The 17,428-nt window shown below is 54.2% G+C and overlaps 1 protein-coding gene and 1 pseudogene across 1 annotated transcript in view; one reads left to right on the forward strand and one right to left on the reverse strand.

Annotated features, from left to right (window-relative positions):
- LOC146861758 (uncharacterized) overlaps positions 1–3,500 on the reverse strand; it is a 54,537-nt pseudogene extending 51,037 nt beyond the window's left edge.
- The window catches only part of LOC146861755 (metalloprotease TIKI1-like), a 1,236,995-nt gene that overhangs the window by 787,554 nt on the left and 432,013 nt on the right, over positions 1–17,428 (forward strand). The gene's annotated exons all lie outside the window — the stretch shown is intronic.

Below are 17,428 nucleotides of genomic sequence, written 5' to 3' on the forward strand. Positions count from 1 at the left end.
GCCACTTACCCCAGGGCATCACGCATCATCCCGGCGGTGACCGACTCAGGTGGCGCGCTTCAGTCTTCATCCGTGGCTATAGCGGACGCTTTCGCCCAGTACTACTCACAACTCTACCGGGCACGGGCATCGGATCTGGCTTCCTTGCTCGCCGCTGGTGCCCTAAGCCTTCCCCGGCTGGGGCCGAGTGATTGGGAGAGCCTGGAGGCTCCCATCTCCCCTGAGGAGATCGGAGACGCGATAGGGCGCACGTCCGCCGGGAAGACCCCCGGCCCGGACGGGTTCCCGCAGGAGTTTTACGCCACCTACAAGGAGCACTTGGTTCCACGGCTGGGTGCCCTGTACGCGGAGGCGGTTGAGAGAGGCTCCTTCCCCCCAGAGGCCGACATTGCCACAATTGTGGTCCTGCCTAAATCCATTCCGCCGCCCAGTGACAGGTCGGCCTACCGGCCGATCTCTCTGATCAATACCGATATCAAACTATATGCCGCGGTCCTAGCCCAGCGGCTCCGGCCCTTCCTGTCGCGTTTGGTGCACCCGGACCAATGTGGCTTCATGCCGGATCGAGGCACTCGCCATTGCCTCCGCCGCCTCCATGTGGCTCTGGCGCACCGCCACCGCCTATCTCCATACCTCACTCTCCTGCTGGCCGACTTCGAGAAAGCCTTCGATTCGGTGGGGTGGCCCTACCTGTTCGACGTGCTTAATTCGTTTTGGGACAAAATCTTTGCCCTAACAAGTGGTGTGTTTAAGTGTACTATGGTCAGAGACTCCTTTAATCTGCCCACGGCCTGCATAAGCACAAACTTGAGAGATGATTCTGAAAAAGATCTATTTGACCTGTTACTAACTTCAGCAGTGAAAATGGTTCTTGCCAACTGGAAGGACACGAGTAAGACAGCGTACAAGAGCTGGATAAACTGGATCATCCATCTCAGAGGGGCAGACAACATAGCACTACAAAACTCCCAGTGGAAACCGTCATCCAGGTCACTGTGGAACTCCTTGGACGCATTTCTAGTCTCTTATGAACTCCCATGAACAAAGACCTTACCACTGATCCATCGGGAGTCCTCATTGTCGCTGCACCGGAATAACTGTATTTAAGTGAAATGCTCTTTGTTACAGGTACTAGAACGCCACATTATGTAAATGTGCCAAAATTTGTATAAAAATGGAAATCAATATTACAGCTCGTCTTGCTGTCCCCCTATCTGCTCTACTCCTTCTTCTTTCCTTTTCCTCTTCCTTTGCCTGTCCCTTTCTCTCATACCACCCTTAACTCCAACAAAACTATCCCCCCTCCCCCCTTGAGTTGCGCTTATGTGGATACAGTCTGATCTCCAAAAACTGACGTGTCGAGAGTCATTCCTAACTCACTGCTGCATCTGTTAACCTTGTTGTTGAGGTCCTTGTCCGTCCTGTTCTTCTTCTGGGGTTCCTGGCAGTGGGGAGCCCGCCCCACTATTGTCTTGTCTATCCGCTGCCAATTCACTGCTAGATTTTCCCAGGCTCTTGCCCTGTCTATATTACCTATCCCTTGGCCAGCCTCCCAAAGCAGGAGTCTACCTTCTGTCCCCGCCCATTTCTCTAGCTCCCTCTTCCAGGAAGCAATCCTAGGCCCTCCCGGTGCCTTCCAGTTTCTGGCTGTCTCTTTTTTGGCCAGGACATAGGCCAGATCCTGAAACCTCCCAGTTGTTTTGTTTTTTGGCTGTGTGTGGGAACCACCCTAGCAGGAAATGCCCCAGGGTGTGTGGGAGTTCCTTGTCTGTGAGATCACCTATCACTTGCTTGATCTCCTCCCAGGAGGTTTGTAGCGTGGAGCAGCTCCAGAACATATGAATGATATGTGCCTCTCTCTCCGCACCTCGGGCATGCTGCTGCATCTATGCCAAAGTATTGTCTAATGCGGGACGGGGTGAGGTAAGCTCTGTGGAATTTGTAGAAATTAATCAGTTTGAATCTCGCGTTCTAAGAAAAGAAACTTTCGGGATCCGCTCTAAAATCTTGTCCCAATCTACCTCTGGGATCTGTTTACCCGAATCCTCCTCTCACTGTAATGGCAAGCCCTCCACTGGCTTCTGCATATCTTGCCTCATTGCCTTATAAAGGCAAGAAAATGTCTTGTTTCTTCCCACTGAGAATGCCACATACCTATATTCTGCCAATGCCCGCGGTTCTGTATCTCCTCCACCCCAATGCTACCTAATCCTTCTGGTGAGGGCCCCATGCCTAAGGAAGTGGCCTCCCGGCAAATCATATGCAGCCTGGAGTTCTTCAAATGGGAGTTGCGTGGAGTCCTGGTATAGGTCCCCCATCTTTGTCAGCCCTGCCGCTTCCCAGTCCTCCAACCCCACCCAGTGAGCCCCCTGTGGCAACCATCACAGCATTGTGATCGATATGTCTGGAGAGTAGGGAATCCTGACTCCCACCCTTCTCAGGTATCTAGCCCAGCATCGCACCACCACTCTGGTTTCCATGGTGTCATCAGACCCATTCCGTCTGACCCATAGGAAGATCTCTGCCAGGGTTGTGGTATCTGGCACTGCTGGATATTGTTCCCGTTCTGAGTCACGACTTGCCCCCAACCATTGAATCATCCAGTACAACTGGGCGGCAATATATTACCCCTCAAAATCTGGGGCCGCTAGCCCCCCTTCTGCCGTTGGGCGCTGCAATGAGGTCAGCGCTACTCTTCTGCGCCCTGATCCCCAGATAAATGACGTGATCAGTGAGTAAAGATCTTTGAACATTGCTCTCGGGATCCACACCGGTAAGGTGCTGAAGTAGTACAGGAGATGTGGGAGCACCACCATCTTATGGAATGCCACCCGTCCCACTACTGACAGCGGCAGTGTACCCCAGAATTCCATTGCGGACTTCACCGATCTTATTGCTCTACCCACGTTTCCCTCTTGTAGCTCCGCCGGTTCACGATATATTTTGACTCCCAAATATTGCAGGCAGCTGAGCTCCCATTTCAGGTGGCCGAGATCAGGCGGCGGGATGGCGTTAGATATCATGGGGTATAGGCTAGACTTCCTTCAATTAACTTGGAGTCCAGAGATGTCACTGAACCGGGTTAGCATTCTCTGCGCCCCTCTCAGCTCGCCCTCTTTGTCACAGAGGAAGAGTAGGAGGTCGTCCGCGTATAATACTATTAAGTGCTGCACCTCACCCACCCTTAAACCATTATAGTCCTGCCCGCTTTGCGCCCTGCACGTCAACGGCTCCATGACCAATGCAAACAGGAGCGGGGAGAGGGGGCACCCCTGTCTCATACCCCTCTCCACCCTCGGCCTGAGAGAAATCGTTCGTCCAGTGCGCACTCGGGCCGTGGGGAACGTATATAGTAACCGTACCCATGATAGGAATCCTCCTTCCAGTCCCATCTTGGACAAGACTTCATAAAGGTAATGCCACTCGACGCTGTCGAAGGCCTTCTCAATGTCCACTGCGAATACCGCCGCCTCGTGCTTATCATATCCAGTGGAGCCCATGATCGCTAGGATTCGCCTAATATTTATGTCCGTGTTCCGCCCGGGGAAAATACCCCGCTTGGTCTTCATGAACCAGGTCAGGCATATATGGGAGAAGCCCCATCGCTCAAATTTTGCTCAGGAGTTTGTCATCCATATTTAGCATGGATAGGGGCCTGTAGGCTGTGTAGTCATATGGTTCCTTCCCAGGCTTAGGCACCGAGACAATAAGGGCCTCTCTAATACTCTCTGGCATTATTCCTGCCCCCAGGGCCTCCTGATACATGGTGACCAGTCTGGGAGTCAGCTCCTGTGCATATGCTGCATAGATCTCGGCCGGTAGGCCGTCAGTGCCCGGGGTTTTGTTCCTTGCTATGCCCTTGATGGCAACTCGTACCTCCTGCTGCGTTATGTCTGCTCCAAGCTCTTCCACCTCCTCAGGGTCCAATCGGCCATCTGCAGGCCCGCAAGGTATTTCCTCCCGTCTGCATGATCGCTCTCCCGCGACCTTCTATAGAGTTGCGCATTGTAGCTGGCAAAGACTTTGTTAATCTCGCCTGAGTAAAGTGCCGGATCCCCGTCTCTTTCTCTATTTCCACCAATGATGGGTCCCTGCTCACCGGGTTTGCTAGCTATGCTAGTAGCGTTCCTGACTTGTCTCGTTCAGCATGAGTGCAAAATTTAATGTAATCAAAGCATCTAAGCCTCTCTGTCTGCTTCGCCACTTCCTCCTTGGCATCTACTAGTGTCCTCTAGAGCTCTGGGACTCCTGGCCTCCTGCGTTCTAGCACCCTAAGGGTTTTCTCCACTACTTCCACTTCTCCTAAGATGACACACCTAACCCTCGTAGTGCGTGTTATGCATTGGCCCCGCAGGACCACCTTGAAGGCGTCCCATTCGCATTCTGTGAGGAGGCTGTCCCCACATTGGCCTCAAAATTGTGCGCTATTTCCCCCCTGATCTCTTCACGAAAGACCTGGTCTTCCAGTAAGTCCGGACGGAGCCTCCACGTAGTTATCGCTAATATGGGGTGCATCCATCCCAGGGAGAGGACCAATGGATTATGGTCCGATATCATACGTGCTGAATATTCCCCGACAATGGCATGGCGCTGAGTGTCTGCTGAACACAAGAAGGCGTCTAGTCGCGTGTGGACCTCATGGACCGCCAAGAAGTAGGAGTAGTCTCTATCTTGGGGATGCAAGGTCCACCAGGCATCTACTAGCTCCCATCCCTGTCTCCAGGCCCTAAACGCTTGCGAGGCACGTGCTGCTTGTGAGTTGCGCAATGACAGGTGTGATCTATCTAGACGGTACAAAAGGGGGTGGTGATGGACGGAGCATCAGAACCAATCAAACACTCACACCCAGTCAACAGATCTGGGTTTGATCCATCATCGTTCTTTAGCCCACTCTGCCACCCCAGTTCAGACATGGCCATATGCAAATCAGTCTGACCCTGTGCCTCATGGGAACAGTCCAGCCCGAACTGCCAAGCCGTGCCTTCCCTGGACCGGAAACAAGCTTCCTAGGACCGGTTTCTGGCATTTCAGCCGTCTTCAGCCAGGCTTGCTTGAATCCAGTGGCAAAGTGAGCAAGGGACTCACGTCTGAACATACCCTGCCAACTTATGGCGAACAAAGCGGTACAAAAGGGGGTGGTGATGGACGGAACATCAGAACCAATCAAACACTCACACCCAGTCAACAGATCTGGGTTTGATCCATTACCGTTCTTTAGCCCACTCTGCCACCCCAGTTCAGACATGGCCATATTCAAATCAGTCTGACCCTGTGCCTCATGGGAACAGTCCAGCCCGAACTGCCAAGCCATGCCTTCCCTGGACCGGAAACAAGCTTCCTAGGACCGGTTTCTGGCATTTCAGCCGTCTTCAGCCAGGCTTGCTTGAATCCAGTGGCAAAGTGAGCAAGGGACTCACGTCTGAGCATACCCTGCCAACTTATGGCGAACAAAGCGGTACAAAAGGGGGTGGTGATGGACGGAGCATCAGAACCAATCAAACACTCACACCCAGTCAACAGATCTGGGTTTGATCCATAACCGTTCTTTAGCCCACTCTGCCACCCCAGTTCAGACATGGCCATATGCAAATCAGTCTGACCCTGTGCCTCATGGGAACAGTCCAGCCCGAACTGCCAAGCCATGCCTTCCCTGGACCGGAAACAAGCTTCCTAGGACCGGTTTCTGGCATTTCAGCCGTCTTCAGCCAGGCTTGCTTGAATCCAGTGGCAAAGTGAGCAAGGGACTCACGTCTGAGCATACCCTGCCAACTTATGGCAAACAAAGCGGTACAAAAGGGGGTGGTGATGGACGGAGCATCAGAACCAATCAAACACTCACACCCAGTCAACAGATCTGGGTTTGATCCATCACCGTTCTTTAGCCCACTCTGCCACCCCAGTTCAGACATGGCCATATGCAAATCAGTCTGACCCTGTGCCACATGGGAACAGTCCAGCCCGAACTGCCAAGCCATGCCTTCCCTGGACCGGAAACAAGCTTCCTAGGACCGGTTTCTGGCATTTCAGCCGTCTTCAGCCAGGCTTGCTTGAATCCAGTGGCAAAGTGAGCAAGGGACTCACGTATGAGCATACCCTGCCAACTTATGGCGAACAAAGTGGTACAAAAGGGGGTGGTGATGGACGGAGCATCAGAACCAATCAAACACTCACACCCAGTCAACAGATCTGGGTTTGATCCATCACCGTTCTTTATCCCACTCTGCCACCCCAGTTCAGACATGGCCATATGCAAATCAGTCTGACCCTGTGCCTCATGGGAACAGTCCAGCCCGAACTGCCAAGCCATGCCTTCCCTGGACCGGAAACAAGCTTCCTAGGACCGTTTTCTTGCATTTCAGCCGTCTTCAGCCAGGCTTGCTTGAATCCAGTGGCAAAGTGAGCAAGGGACTCACGTCTGAGCATACCCTGCCAACTTATGGCGAACAAAGCGGTACAAAAGGGGGTGGTGATGGACGGAGCATCAGAACCAACCAAACACTCACACCCAGTCAACCGATCTGGGTTTGAGCCATCACCGTTCTTTAGCCCACTCTGCCACCCCAGTGCAGACATGGCCATATGCAAATCAGTGACCCTGTGCCTCATGGGAACAGTCCAGCCCGAACTGCCAAGCCATGCCTTCCCTGGACCGGAAACAAGCTTCCTAGGACCGGTTTCTGGCATTTCAGCCGTCTTCAGCCAGGCTTGCTTGAATCCAGTGGCAAAGTGAGCAAGGGACTCACGTCTGAGCACACCCTGCCAACTTATGGCGAACAAAGCGGTACAAAAGGGGGTGGTGATGGACGGAGCATCAGAACCAATCAAACACTCACACCCAGTCAACAGATCTGGGTTTGATCCATCACCGTTCTTTAGCCCACTCTGCCAACCCAGTTCAGACATGGTGATATGCAAATCAGTCTGACTCTGTGCCTCATGGGAACAGTCCAGCCCGAACTGCCAAGCCATGCCTTCCCTGGACGGGAAACAAGCTTCCTAGGACCGGTTTCTGGCATTTCAGCCGTCTTCAGCCAGGCTTGCTTGAATCCAGTGGCAAAGTGAGCAAGGGACTCACATCTGAGCATACCCTGCCAACTTATGGCGAACAAAGCGGTACAAAAGGGGGTGGTGATGGACGGAGCATCAGCACCAACCAAACACTCACACCCAGTCAACCGATCTGGGTTTGAGCCATCACCGTTCTTTAGCCCACTCTGCCACCCCAGTGCAGACATGGCCATATGCAAATCAGTGACCCTGTGCCTCATGGGAACAGTCCAGCCCGAACTGCCAAGCCATGCCTTCCCTGGACCGGAAACAAGCTTCCTAGGACCGGTTTCTGGCATTTCAGCCGTCTTCAGCCAGGCTTGCTTGAATCCAGTGGCAAAGTGAGCAAGGGACTCACGTCTGAGCATACCCTGCCAACTTATGGCGAACAAAGCGGTACAAAAGGGGGTGGTGATGGACGGAGCATCAGAACCAATCAAACACTCACACCCAGTCAACAGATCTGGGTTTGATCCATCACCGTTATTTAGCCCACTCTGCCAACCCAGTTCAGACATGGTCATATGCAAATCAGTCTGACTCTGTGCCTCATGGGAACAGTCCAGCCCGAACTGCCAAGCCATGCCTTCCCTGGACGGGAAACAAGCTTCCTAGGACCGGTTTCTGGCATTTCAGCCGTCTTCAGCCAGGCTTGCTTGAATCCAGTGGCAAAGTGAGCAAGGGACTCACGTCTGAGCATACCCTGCCAACTTATGGCGAACAAAGCAAAAACCAAAGGAAATGATGGACGGAGTGTTGAACATTGCAAGCACTCACCCCCAGTCAACTGATCTGGGTTTAATCCATCACCGTTCTTTAGCCCACTCTGCCACCCCAGTTCAGACATGGCCATATGCAAATCAGTCTGACCCTGTGCCTCATGGGAACAGTCCAGCCCGAACTCATAGATAAAGCATGGCACTGGATAACGAAGTTCACAAGAGCTGGTCCCCTTATAAAGGACCACTTGATTATGGCTAGGAGAATTCCATGGGTAGGGCCATCTTTAAAATGGAGGGCAATTGCATAATCCTTCATTTTGATAACCCTTGTTTGGTGAGTGACTTACTAAACCAATTACCCTCACCACCTTCCCTAATGTCCCAGATCTATGTTGACCCATTGGGTTACTTTTACAAACAACCCCGTCCAGATATGTTTAGATAATATAGGCCACCAGGAAAGGTTGTGGGCAATTTTGTAGGCCGCTACTGAGTGATAGTGTATTCCTACCAGAAATAGATTCTCTGTACTAGAAAGTATGGATAGTTGTGATTGACTCGTATCCCCCGACTAGGCCTCTCACTATACAAATCAGATAAATCAGAGTGATGATTAAAGAAGAATCTCCAGAACCTATTTTATATGACAAAATGACACAGAGCCCGTAGTAAAGAGACCAGAGGTACATTTGAGCGATCTAGGCCCCAATCAAACGGAGGAAAACTTGATAAAAATAGTTGAAAATGAGCTCATCCTCCTCATGTGGAATATGGCTGGGTATAAAAATAAAAGGGCCGATATTGAATGGCATGAGGAACTGATAAACTCACATATAATATATTTGCAGGAAACATGGGAGGAAGACATTATACATCTAAATGGCTATCGCTCTTTCCATACTTCAGTATTACCATCAACAAGGGGAGATCAAAGGGGGCATCCTAACTTTGAACTCAAATACCATAGTATTTAAATTACTGTCTTTCTGGAATAACTCCACTTATTTCCACATACTACTTACAAAGGAACACATCTGAGACCTTTTGCTAATACATTTCTATACCAATAACTTTATTAATCCAGTCTCTGTGGTAGAGAAACCTGGAAGAACTATGGAAGATATGATATATGATCACCCCAAACCCTTATTAATTATTTGGGTAGGTGATTTCAACGTCAGCAGTTGCCCTAAAGTTGACCCACGATTATGAGGGGTAACGGACCACAATGGCGAGGCAATTAGCCATTTCAACCATGTAGGTTCTGGCAATGCCCTAAACAAATTACTGCTTTCTTGGCAGCTTGAAATCAGAAATTAATTTAATTTATGTACGGGTGAGCTGGACCCTACTTTTAATAGGGCTGGAACATGCTCCGCTATCGACAACATAATCACCTCTGATACTTTTAGTGGCACCTCAAAAAAACCTAAGGTTAAGATGTCTGGTCTCAGTGACCATGCTTTAATGGCCTATAGTTTCCTATGTCGATCACATAAGTAAAATAATGTAAAATGCACCCTGAAACCAATTCTACAAAGTAAGAATGGGTATACCCTAAGATGGGATAAAGTGGAGGTAAATACTTTACTAAATGAGATTGTAATGGAAAATAATAATGAGGTTTTGTTATGTTTAGATCCCCAAGCAAACGAACAACAGGTGATCAAAGCATTTGGAAAGATTCTGGAATGCACGTGACTCTATTTAATGTTCCCCTACCCCAAAAAGTCTTGCACTACAAATAGGTGGTTTGACAAGAATTGCTCCCTAGCTCCCTAGCGGCAGGAAATCTTATAAAAGCACTATGAACCATACCAAGAAACAGAAATCCAATTAGTGGCTGCAGGACGGAATATAAATTAGCCAAAATAAAAAGAATGAATGAATTTAAGGCAGAAGCCTGGGACAATCTAATCCACCCCCACGCTCCTGTGCCTGTGCCTGCTCCCGCAGCCCCAGCCTCCCGAGGGCCGCCGAGCCCACACCAGCCTCCCGCAGCCCCAGCCACCCGAGGACCGCCAAGCCCGCTCCAGCTTCCCGCCGCCCCAGCCGTGGCCCCGCCCCCCGCCAGCCGATTGGCTCGCGCTCCCGCCTCCCCGCAGACCCTCCCGACCGGCTCCCTTCTTATGACGTCCCCAGAGCGACTGCGCACCAGACGCGCGCAGCGGGAGCACCGATTGAGCGCCGAAGGTGCGCCAAAGGTAAGCCCGTCTACGCCCGTCCGCGCCTGGACCGCGCCCAGCGCCAGGACCCCTGGCCCCCGCAGACCCCAGCCCACCCGCCGGACGTACGACACCGCCACCCTCAACGCACTCAACGCCGGCCGAAGCCCAGGATGCTACCGAGCCACCCCGAGACGCACCCACGGACCCTTCTGCTGCAACTCCTGCAAGTTCACCTGCATCCGGACCTGCACTACTCCAGCACCAACCAAGACCAAGACGAGCAACAGCAGCAGCCACCTGAAATGCATCCTGTTCAACACCCGCTCCGTCCACAGACACGCCGTCGAGCTCTGGAACCTGCTCGACACCACAGCCCCAGACGTCGCCTTCCTCACGGAAACCTGGATGAACGCCTCCTCAACGCCCGACATTGCCATCGCCATCCCAGACGGCTACAAGATCATCCGAAGGGACCGCATCAACCACACCGGAGGAGGCCTCGCCATCATCCACAGGAACACCATCCGCATCATGACCAACACCGACGACACCCTCGCACCCGCCGAGCACCTGCACTTCCAGGTCCACATCAACCCCAAGACCACCCTCAGAGGCACCCTCATCTACAGACCCCCGGGACCACGCACACAATTCAGCGAAGACATCGCCGACTTCATCAGCCCGCACGCCCTCCCCTCCGCTGACTACATCCTCCTCGGGGACCTCAACTTCCACCTGGAGAACAACAACGACCGCAACACCACCACCCTGCTGGACAACCTCGCCAACCTCGGACTCAAGCAGCTGGTCACCACCCCCACCCACTACGCCGGACACACACTCGACCCCGTCTTCTCATCCAGCAAGGACATCGCCTTCAGCCACGCCACCGGACTCCACTGGACGGACCACAGCTGCGTCCACTTCAGCTCCAGAAGGACCACGATCCACCAGCAACAGGTTGAACGCAGAAGCTGGAACAAGATCACAGCCGACCAGCTTGCGACCGCCCTGAGCAAGAACCCACCCACCAGCGCAACGAACCCCAGCCAAGCGGCCACCAACCTCACGAAGTGGATCAGCGACTGCGCAGACGACCTCGCCCCTCTGAAGACCCAGACTAGCAGACCCGGTAGCAAGAAAGCCCCATGGTTCACCGACGAACTCAAGAGCTCCAAGAAGAACTGCCGAGCCCTCGAGAGAACCTGGCGCAGAGACCCAACACCGGACAACATGACTGCCCTCAAGCTCGCCACCCGAAAACACCACCAACTCATCCACGCCACCAAGAAAACCGCATTCAAGGAACGACTGGACAACAACGCACACAACAGCAAGGAACTCTTCAACATCGTCAAAGAGCTCTCCAACCCCAACGCCGGTAACAACGACATCACCCCTTCACAAGACCTCTGCAACTCCCTCGCCTCCTACTTCCACAACAAGATCGCGGACATACACAACAGCTTCAGCACTCAACCGATGCACGCCACGACCGAACCACCGCCTCCCACCACCACCCTCCGCGCCTGGACCCCGATCAGCACCGAAGACACCGTCCGCACGATGAACTCCATCCACTCCGGATCTCCTACCGACCCCTGCCCTCACCACGTCTTCAACAAGGCCGGCTCTGTCATCGCACCCCACCTGCGGGACATCATCAACACCTCCTTCGACACCGCTACCTTCCCGGAGAGCTGGAAGCACGCCGAACTCAGCGCTCTACTAAAGAAGCCATCAGCCGACCCCACCGACCTCAAGAACTACCGCCCCATCTCGCTGCTCCCGTTTCCTGCAAAAGTCATCGAGAAGACCGTCAACAAGCAGCTGGCCGCCTTCCTCGAGACGAACGGATCCCTCGACCTCTCGCCGTCTGGCTTCCGGGCCAACCACAGCACCGAGACCGCCCTGATCGCAGCCACCGATGACATCCGAGCTCTGCTTGACAACGGAGAAACAGCGGCCCTCATCCTCCTAGACCTCTCCGCGGCCTTCGACACTGTCTGCCACCGTACACTAGTGCAGCGACTCAGCAACGTCGGAATCCAGGAGAAGGCACTGGAGTTGATCATCTCCTTCCTCGCCGGAAGGACACAGAGAGTCCGCCTCCCCCCGTTCAGATCTGAAGCCACCGAAGTCATCTGCGGCGTTCCTCAAGGCTCCTCGCTCAGTCCAACCCTCTTCAACGTGTACATGAGCCCCCTCGCAGACATCGCACGCCAGCACAACCTCAACATCATCTCCTACGCCGACGACACACAGCTGATTCTCTCCCTCACCAACGACCCCGCCACCGCCAGAGCCAACCTCCACGAAGGGATGAAAGAGGTAGCCGAATGGATGAAGAACAGCCGCCTGAAACTGAACTCGGACAAGACGGAAGTCCTCATCCTGGGATCCTCACCCTCCGCCTGGGACGACTCCTGGTGGCCCCCCGCCCTAGGCAGCACACCCAAATCAACAGACCACGCACGCAACCTGGGCTTCATCCTGGACTCCACCCTCTCCATGACCAGACAAGTCAACGCAGTCTCCTCGTCGTGCTTCAACATCCTGCGCATGCTACGAAAGATCTTCCGGTGGATCCCCACCGAGACCAGGAAGACGGTCACCCAGGCCCTCGTCACCAGCCGTCTGGACTACGGCAACTCCCTCTACGCCGGAACCACCGCCAAACTCCAGAAAAGACTTCAGCGGATCCAGAACGCCTCAGCACGACTCATCCTGGACATCCCCCGTCGCAGCCACATCTCCGGACACCTGAGAGACCTGCACTGGCTCCCGGTCACCAAGAGAATCACCTTCCGTCTCCTCACCCACGCACACAAAGCCCTACACAACCAAGGCCCAGGATACCTCAACAGCCGCCTCAACTTCTACGCTCCCAAACGCCAGCTTCGATCGACCGGCCACGCCCTCGCCACCGTCCCCCGCATCCGAAGAGCCACCACAGGGGGACGGTCCTTCTCCTTCCTCGCCGCCAGGACGTGGAACTCCCTCCCGTCCCACCTCCGCCTGACCCTGGACCACCTCGCCTTCAGGAAGCAACACAAGACCTGGCTGTTCGAGCAGTAGCGGACCCCCCTCCCCTAGCGCCTTGAGACCCTCTGGGTGAGTAGTGCGCTATATAAATGCTTTGATTGATTGATTGATTGATTGATTGGGGATAGCAAAGCTTGTGACCGGAGGTGGCACCCTGAGAGTGTGTGCACTTTACACAAACACCTTAACACAGGGGCACAAGGATGTCTTTGAAGTCACTTTGAACTTTTTTAAATCACTTCACAGCCGGGAGTCAGGGTAAACTGCAGCCGGTGTTGCCTCTGGGTCGAAAGTCCTGCCACTGCCGGGGGCCCGTCTGAGGCCCCGGTAGCTGTAGCTGTAGCTGTAAGCAGAAGCAGGAGGCTGCGGGCGGAGCGGCCTCCCTTCCACGCCGACGGCCGATGGTAGGAGTGGTGTCGGTTCCTACGGAGGGCCTGGTGGGAGTGTGAAAGTGCATGAAGGGGCCAGAGGAGCCTGAATGTAAAGTGCTCAACTGCAGAACACCGCAGAACACTACATTGCCCACAAGCGGGTTGCGGGCCTGAGGGGGGGCTGTTATTTTTCTTCTGAAACACTGGGGCACCCTCCTGGATAAACCGGGTCTTCACAAAGGGGATCGGTAATTATGGGGCCATACCTTCGCCTGCAACATTGTGCAGGGGTCTGTTATATCTGCGTCAGCAAGGTGATTAAGGAAGCCCGTCTTTACAGTCCTGCCATATCGCCCGCTATCTGCACCCAGAGGGGGACTACCTGTCCCAGCCTGCTACGCCGGAGCGGCAACTCCATTCATCAGCGCCTATAGTGCCAATATCGGCAACCGTTATCATAGCACACATCAGTACATAACCATAATAAAACACATGACACTGAATGTAAGTGGAGAAATATTGCTGCAGGTTTATTAGCATAATAAATATGCAAACACGGTGGGTTATCTTACGGGCGATCCCAGGGCAGGCCAGCCCCATGCCGCCTGCCCGTCTGATAAGCCTAGAGTCACCATGGCAACGCCAATAGGTGTCTACCAAATGTTGGGAGGGTCCCCCCCTCCCATCCGTGGACCTCCAGTCCACATGCTTCACCACGCCCCCCCGTGATGGGTGGGCGGAGCATACATGGCAGCCCCCGGTTGCTCAGACCCACAACCGCCTGTCGGTTAGCGGGGCGCCGTAGGTCTTCCAGTGGACACGCTAAAAGATCCCTGGGTATCCTGGCTTAGCACCACACGGTGCTGCTGCATGCTATACCCCTTGGTATGTGCAGACCCTGGATCGCCCTGTAACTCCTCCTGCAACACAAAGTGAAAATTGTTAGAAAAAACTTCCCCCCCCTTCTTGTCCCTCCAGATGCCGGGTAAGCGGATGGGCGGGCAAGGCAAACGAGCGGACAAGAGGGCGAGGAGGGGGCGGGGACCGAATATGTACCCCCCCCTTGGCTCCTCCCCGCCGGAAGCAGCTACCTGACTGGGGTCTCCCTAGGTCAAGCCCAGGGACACGACCTCCCACCCCTGTGCCTTCCTGTGGCACTAAGGCGGCCGCCCTCAAGGGGGCGGGCCGCTGCGCAACCCCCCCCCCCGGGCAGCCTTACATAGTGCCAATATCGGCAACCGTTATCATAGCACACATCAGTACATAACCATAATAAAACACATGACACTGAATGTAAGTGGAGAAATATTGCTGCAGGTTTATTAGCATAATAAATATGCAAACACGGTGGGTTATCTTACGGGCGATCCCAGGGCAGGCCAGCCCCATGCCGCCTGCCCGTCTGATAAGCCTAGAGTCACCATGGCAACGCCAATAGGTGTCTACCAAATGTTGGGAGGGTCCCCCCCTCCCATCCGTGGACCTCCAGTCCACATGCTTCACCACGCCCCCCCGTGATGGGTGGGCGGAGCATACATGGCAGCCCCCGGTTGCTCAGACCCACAACCGCCTGTCGGTTAGCGGGGCGCCGTAGGTCTTCCAGTGGACACGCTAAAAGATCCCTGGGTATCCTGGCTTAGCACCACACGGTGCTGCTGCATGCTATACCCCTTGGTATGTGCAGACCCTGGATCGCCCTGTAACTCCTCCACAGCCTTGGGAGTGGCCACCGTCACTACCAGGGCCCCCCACCAGGACCCCTATTATTAGCAACCCGCAGCTGTCAGAGCTTCTCCTAGATCCAGTAAAAACAACTCCATGCCTAAATCCGAGAGGTGAACCCCATCGCCTTTGAGACATCCCGTTGATTTGGCATGCAGAAGGCCGTGCCTGATGAAACCAAAGCCTCTTTGCTCAGTGAACTTGCGCATAGCGCTATTAACCTTTCTTCTAGATACCTCGATGGCATCGCCTGAGCGAGCACCATGCCAAATCGTGCGTGGTGTCATCTCAGACCACCACAGCTCACACGGCCCCAACAACACGCTCAACTTGCAGAAAGTATCCCTCATGTCTTGTAGTAGAGCTCTCCTTCCTAATGATGTGAGGTCATTCCCCCCCAGGTGAACCACCAAGAGGTTGGGCGGGAGCCACCCACCCCGGAGTCTCTGCTTCACTTTCCGTAACAAGTCGCACCAGCGCAAGCCTGGGAAACCCAACCACGTGATGTCCGTGTTGGCAAAGCCATTCTGCCACTCTCTTGCCGCCGCCCAATGTGCCAGTCTTGCAATAATTGAGTGACCAATTACCCACACCTTCATACCTAATAAAGAGAAAATTGGTTTTGAGTATATGTTTATTAAGCGGAAAGAGAAAACAACATAAGCAAACTTCAGCACATCTGCAGTCAAGGTATACGTCAATCAGGAAACCAGCGAGGGAGGGGAGGCCTAATAAGATTGTGGTCACGACTAGACAGCCCAACCCAAGTGACCCACGGCCCCCCCCGGCCACCCCTAGGGCCGGATGTACCGCTTGAAGCAATGCGACTGCCAGCGCCCCACCATCATAATACCTTCTGCAGGCATTCCTGCCAGGAACGCTGTGGTGGCCGCGCCTATGCGGAAAGAGTGGCTGCTGAATATTTTGCCCCTAACCTCATGGCCGGACAGCCTAAGGCAGGCCTTGAGGATGTGGTCCACTTGAAATCTAGTGACCGGGAGGCCATCCTGATGCACTAGCAGGTAACCCGCCCCACGCGGGCGAAGCAGCAGGTAGGTTCTGACACAAGCTACCGGGCAATATCTCTCATCCCCCAAGCCATGTAGCACCACTACCCTCCCTCGCCCTAGCTGGTCAGTTTTGGACTGTCTAATGACTATTTTCAAGCACCCCGGTTCAAGTTCTACGTCCTTTACGTTCAGAGCCACCCCCGAGGGGTCAGATTTTGAGCGGGCCACTAGTTCCCCTATCCTGAAGGCACCAAAGAAGGCTAGGGAAAAACAGGCCGAGAACAGTGTAGCTTCGTACCCTGAGTGAGTGGCCCTATCCATACAGTCCAACATTCCTTGTAGCAGTGAGAAAGTAATGGGGGACCTGGGATCCGGGGATCGCGGATCCAGTTTCGCCCACCCTCGCAAGGCTGCCTTGATCACAAAAGCCTTGGTGGGATCAGCCTGCCCCCTCAATCTGGCGTGGTGGCTGATGGCAGCGAGGTGGCCCGATATCCAGGAATGAGTTTTCCTCTCCCCTCTGGCCCACAGCAAGAATTGTTGGACTCTAAGTTCCAGAGCCACCTGATCCTCCTCCCAGCCCCCTGTAATTGCACAAAAGAGGGTGACACAGCTCCCGTAGCGCTTCGCAGTTCTGGGGGCTAAGGACCGTTCTCCCAGCTCCCTCATCCGTGGTCCCACTTCAGCAGCCGCCACAAGTGCGGCGGGAAAGGGGTCCCCTCTTGACGTGCGCTCGGCCAGGCCTCCCGGAAGCGGTGCCACTGGAAACGAGACAAAGAGTCAGCGGCAACATTAGAAATCCCTGGAATGTGCCTGGCCCTGCACTCTACGTTGTTAAATAGGCAGGCCCTGGCAAGCTCTCGCAATAGACACAGGACTAGGGGGCAGCTAGCAGACTGGGAGTTGATGGCCTGCACCACCGCCAGGTTGTCAGACCAGAAAAGCACCCGTTTGGCGGCCAGGGCCCTGGGCCAGAGATGAAAAGCAACCACAATTGGGAAGAGTTCCAGGACCGTGATCTTGGACGTGACCTTTTTCTTGTGCCAGGCGTTAGGCCACCTCTCTGCGCACCACTCTTTGTCCAAAATCACTCCGAACCCTTCCCGGCCAGACGCATCAGAAAAGAGGGCCAGCTCCCGGCTGTTGGCCCAGGGGTCGCGCCAGATGACAGCCCCATTGAAGTTGACTAGGAAGTCTGCCCACATGACTAGGTCTTCACGCATCCCCTTGTTCAGTTTAACCATGTGGTGCTTCCTGCTCACCGAGGCCGTAGCTCTAGCTAACCTTCGCGCAAATGCCCTGCCCGCGGGGATGACTCTGGCAGCAAAGTTTAGCTTCCCCAG

This window comes from Triturus cristatus, chromosome 2_2 (assembly GCF_964204655.1).
Source record: "Triturus cristatus chromosome 2_2, aTriCri1.1, whole genome shotgun sequence".
NCBI classification, from domain to species: Eukaryota; Metazoa; Chordata; class Amphibia; order Caudata; family Salamandridae; genus Triturus; species Triturus cristatus.